The following is a 6,000-nucleotide window of genomic DNA, read 5'->3' on the forward strand; positions in this document are numbered from 1 at the left end:
AACCCATGGCGAGCAACGATCTCACGAATATACACATCGGCCAGCTTCTCGGCCGAAGAACTCTCCAGGATCGCCAGGAAATGGGCATTCTTGGTCAATCGATCCACGATGAACCAAATATCATCAAAACCCTTTGCCGTCTTCGGCAACTTGGTGATGAAGTCCATCGAAATCTGCTCCCATTTCCACATGTGAACCTCCAGAGGCTGTAGCTTGCCATGCGGCCTCTGATGCTAGGCCATGACCATCCTGCAGGTCAAGCAGCTCTCCACGTACCAGGTGATCTCCCTCTTCTTACACGGCCACCAATAGCTCAATCTCATATCCCGATACATCTTGGTGTCCCCCGGATGGATAGAAACGCGACACTTATGAGCCTCCTCAAACATAGTTTGTCTGACCCCACCAGACATAAGAACCCATATCCGACCACAACGGGTCAACAATCCACGACTATCCGGAACAAATATGGTGATCTCACCACTTATCCTCTCTATCTTCTAGTTCTCTTCCTGGACACCCTTAGCATGAGCCTCCCTAATCAATCCCAAAAGAGGAGAATCCACTGATATCCTCATACACGATACCCCATCTAAAGACCAAGCCGACTTGCGGCTCAAAGCATCCGCCACCACATTCGCTTTACCCGGATGTTAAAGGATTTAACAATCATAATCCTTAACTACGTCCAGCCACCAGCGCTGCCTCATGTTCAAGTTCGGCTGATCCATAATGTGCCTCAAACTCTTGTGATCCGTGTAGACGGTACATCGGAACCCATAAAGATAATGCCTCCAAATCTTGAGGGAAAAACCACTGCCCCAACTCCAGATCATGCATGGGATACCTCGTCTCGTGCGGCTTTAGCTACTGCTAAGCATATGCTATCACTCGTCCTCTCTGCATGAGGGCCGCCCCCAAACTAGTGATGGAAGCATCACAAAATAACATGAAATCCCCAATTCCCTCTGGGAGGGTCAAATCCGGGGCCTCATATAATCTCTATCGAAGGGTCTCAAATGTCGACTTATGCTCAAGGCCCCACCGGAAATCCACCCCCTTTCTCGTCATACGAGTGAGGGGTAATGCAATCTTGGAGAAATCCTAAATGAATCTACGGTAGTACCTTGCCAACCCTAATAAACTGCTGATATCGAAGGGAGATTTCAGAACCTCCCACTGCATCACCACCTCGATCTTGGCCGGATCGACCAATATCCCGTCCTGGTTAACGAGGTGTCCAAGGAACTGAACCTCTCGTAATCAAAACTCGCACTTTGAGAACTTAGCATAAAGTCGTTCTCGCCTCAAAACCCCCATAAGCTCGTGAAGATGCTCCTCATGCTACCCTCTGGTCTTGGAATACACTAAAATATCATCAATAAACACAATAACCGAACGATCGAGCATCGGCCTGCATAACCAATTCATTAAATCCATAAATACCACAAGTGTATTGGTGAGCCCGAATGGCATCACCACAAACTTGTAATGCCCATAACGAGTCTGAAATGCGGTCTTGTCGACGTCATCCTCTCTCATCCTGACCTGATGGTACCCAGACCTCAAATCTATCTTGGAGAACCAAGATGCACCCTGCAACTGATCAAAGAGATCATCAATCTGTGGAAGGGGATAACGATTCTTCACCGTTAGCTTGTTCAACTTCCGGTAATCAATATACATCCGGTGGTGAACTATCCTTCTTCTTGACGAATAAAATTGGCGCTCCCCACGGAGAACTACTCGGTCTGATGAACTGCTTGCCTAGAAGCTCCTGCATTTGAGATGACAACTCCTGCATCTCAGGCGGTGCCAAGCGGTACGGCGCCTTGGCAATTGGGGTCGCACCTGTCACGAGGTCAATCCTGAGCTCGACCTGCTTCTCAGGAGGCACACTAGGTTACTCCTCCGGAAATACATCGAAAAACTCCTTGACAACCGGGACCTCGGAAACTGAAACCTGATCCCCAACACACGTATCCACTACGTAAGCCAAATAACCTGCACACCCGTGATGAATATACTGTCGAGCCCTAGCTGCAGAACAAAACACTGAACACATCTTGGTACCCTCTCCATAGATAACCAGTTCTACCCCACTTGGGGTTGGAACTACCATGCGTTGTCCCTCATAATCAATCATAACACTGAAACGAATCAGCCAATCCATACCCATAATCACGCAGACATCACCCATGGGGATAGGGATCAAATCGATCGGATAAGGCACCCCGAAAATCTCCAGAATACAGCCTTGATATACTGATGATGGAGAAACCCCGTTTTCATTGGCGATAGAGACACGCAACGGACACTCTAACTCCTCAATGTGCATATCAAACTCCCTACTGAATGATCGAGACATAAAATACCGACTCGTACCCGAGTCAAACAACACTAGAGCAGGCAAAGAGTTCACTAGGAACATACCTAAAAGAGGTACAAACATAAGCATAACAAAAAACATAATCAATGGATTAATGGATAGAAACATACCAGTCACAACATCTGGAGCTGCTCTGGCCTCCTCTGCAGTAAGCTGGAAAGCGCGACCTCGAGCCCTCGGGGGCTCCACCCTACCCGGACTCCCATCTGTGATCCTCAAAGTAGTCGGCACTAGAGCCTGCGCTGGCTTAGCAGCAAGCGATGGGCAGTTGGCCTTCACATGGCCAACCTGGTCGCAATGATAACAAATCCTAGAAACTGAGTGTTGGGGTCTGCTGGCGGAAATCCCTCGCCATATGGCCCTACCGGCCACAATTGTGGCACCCAGATGATGATCGACAAGAACCCTCATGCACCTTGCCGCACTTCTCATAAGTGCGGCCCTTCCGGCCCCCATATTCGACATCAGCAGCCTTAAACTGCTTTATTGCAGGCTGCGATTATTCCAGGGCCGGCCTCTGTTCCCTCGTCTGCAAATCAATCTCAATCTCATGCTACCTGGCGGCCTCCTGCATCTCCAATAATGTACCATAGCGCTGAGTAGAAACAAACCGTCTAATCTCCGTCTTGAGCATGCTCAAGTAACAGGTCATATGAGCCTACTTAGATGCAGCAAACTCAGGACAGAACATTTCCCTCTCCGTGAACATCTTGGTGCCGTCTCCGAACCCTGTCTCAAATCCAGGTACTCCTGGGCCAACCCATCTCGCTCCACCAGCGGCACATATCGGGAGCGGAACATCTCAGAGAACTACACCCAGGACACAACAGCTCTCTGCTCAGCAGAATATGAACTAGTAGTAGTTGGATAAGGTGTCTAATTCCATAACTATATTTGGTATGTACTTGACCCAACCCGACATGGTCCATTTGGGTTGCACTTCACCGGAACAATTTGTATGGATAGTATTTTGAGAATAGTATATTTATGATTTATTAATATATTATAAGTTATAATATATTAATATGAAATCATATTATTTAATTAGTATTGATCAAGAATTAATTTGGAATTAATTTAGTGATCGAAAAGAAACTAATTAAATATGGACTCTTATATATATAGAATGGGCCAATGTTCATTTAGGATGGGCTAAGCTTGCATGGAAGTCCATGGATAGTCCATGGAGCTTTTAACCCATGGATCCTATGGAAATGAAAGATCATGGTATTAGGGTTGACATGGATGTAACCCTAATCCACCGTACTATATAAAGAGGTCTTTGGCACTTGAAATTGGCACTAGTGTATGAGATAACAAGGGTGGGCCGATTTCAAGAGTGCATCATATTCTCTCAAAGTCTTCCAAGTTGTTTTGGTGATTTGTGATTCCACTTGAGGCATTCACATTATTGGTGCTAGGCTCTTGAAGCTCCAAGCAATCAACCACAAGAAAAGGTATGTCATCCTACTAGTTTTATATTACATGTACCCCAATCACATGCTAGTTAGGATAAAACCTTGGAAAAAGAAAGTTTGCATGTATAATAGAGAAAAACATAGATCCAAGGTTTCTAGGGTTGCATGCATACCATAGGAGTGTTAGAATGCTCAAAACCCATCAGTCGTATCAGAGCCTAGGCTTGTTTTCAATTATACTTGATGCAAATTGCTAAAAAAAATTGATTTTTCTGCTCACTGTTCAATGAACTCGCCGAGTCCATGGGGGGACTCGACGAGTCCATGTGAAAACTCATCCTACTCGTCGAGTAGGTTCATGCACTCGACGAGTAGGAGGCCCAGAGTGCAAAATTTCGAGTTTTGTTGCTGGAATTGGACTAGGATCATTACCCTAAACTGTTTTTAGATTGTTAAACCTGTTTTTGATGTGGTAATGACTGTGCTTATCCAATTTCAATGATAATTGTCAAAGTTTCAAGTTTTATATTAAGTTCATATGATTCTTGAAAATTGTTGATATGAATTATGCATGCTTATGAGTTTTGATAGATCATAGATTATTTGACATTGCATGTTAGTTTAATTATTGATCTTGAATGCCTTTTAATGGAATCCATAACTTGTCCTCAAGTTATGGAATTCCAAGAGTCTTTTCCATTAAAATCATTAAAACTCATAAGTTATAGAAATGAAAGGTTTTGAATAGTTTCAAAATTTGCCCTCTAGTTTTGGAATTTGTAAAGTCTCACACACATTAATACTTTAATTCCAATCCCTAGAATTTTAAAAGTTTAAAATTCAACCCTTATACTTTATAATATTATAAGTTAATAATATATATATATATATATATATATATATATATATATATATATATATATATATATATATATATATATGTATAATATCAAGTCAGTCTTACCGTTAGTAGGCCTCATTCACGAAGCCGGTCTATAAGGGGGAATAAGGTTGTTGCCTATAAAATGGCAGCTTAATGAGTGTCCACTCTCACCCACCGCTTCCTTGACTGGTGGAGGGTCGTTAGCCGAACGGGTAGGACAATGACTATAAATCTCATTAAAAGTATAATGATAAATATAAAGTAACTAAACCTTTTATAAATTCCCAATCTTAGTTACTTTAGGAAAATGTGAATTTGGTGCTAACCCATGAAATTACACTTTGTACCTTACCAAGTCGTTAGTGGAGCGTGTGTGGTTAACCGACACACTAACATGGACTAGTAAGAGTGGCAAAGGGTAACTTAATGTTTATCATAGATTGGTGGAGCGCATGTGGTTAACCGAAACATCGATTAGGTGATAAAATTAAGGGTACCAAGTTAATTTGCATGGTTATTCACACCTTGTTTTGTGATCCTCGGCATCCCAGTCACAAACTTGAAGGGCACAATCGAGATTTAAACATGCCATTGAAAAGTTCAATGAATCTCAAAAGAATCTAGGAATTTCAAATCATTAAAACTTAATAATTCATTTCGTTTTTCATGATGGAAATTGGTGAATCGTCATTCGCCTACCTTCAAATATTTTGTAGCTTGGATTACGGCATCCCTCTTCCAAGTTATAAAATATTTTGTTGGGTCCTAGCCTTAATATTACATTTGGATGTCTTATTAAGGATTCTTTATCTAATTTAAACTTATCTTTCTTCTTTTCAGATGTCTTCCAACAATGCTTCTGGCTTAAACCCTACCAGCTCCTTCTCTCTCATGAATCTTTGTGGGAGAGTCATCTTTGATGTTTCCAACTTTAATGATTGGATCAGGAACATCAAGATGGTCACACGTTACAAGGACAAGGAAAATGTCATTGACAAGGAGCTGAAGGAAATTGATGAGTCTTCTGCTACTCCATAGGAGATCACTGACTTTAGGACTCATGAGAGAGATGCCACCAAGGTGGCATGTATCATGTTGGCCACAATGACAGCTGAACTCCAAAAGTCCTATGAGGACTTTTACCCTTTTGAGATGCACATGGACCTGATGGATAGATACCATCAGAGTGCTCGTCAAGAGAGGTATGAAATCATCTCTTCCATGATAACAACCCGAATGAAGGACGGTGAACCCATCACGGGCCACATGCAAACAATGAAAAGGTTTGTGGACCTTTTGCTGAAGTTAAA

This window comes from Lactuca virosa, chromosome 2, assembly GCF_052849685.1.
Source record: "Lactuca virosa cultivar CGN04683 chromosome 2, Lactuca_virosa_CGN04683_v6, whole genome shotgun sequence".
Taxonomy (NCBI): Eukaryota; Viridiplantae; Streptophyta; class Magnoliopsida; order Asterales; family Asteraceae; genus Lactuca; species Lactuca virosa.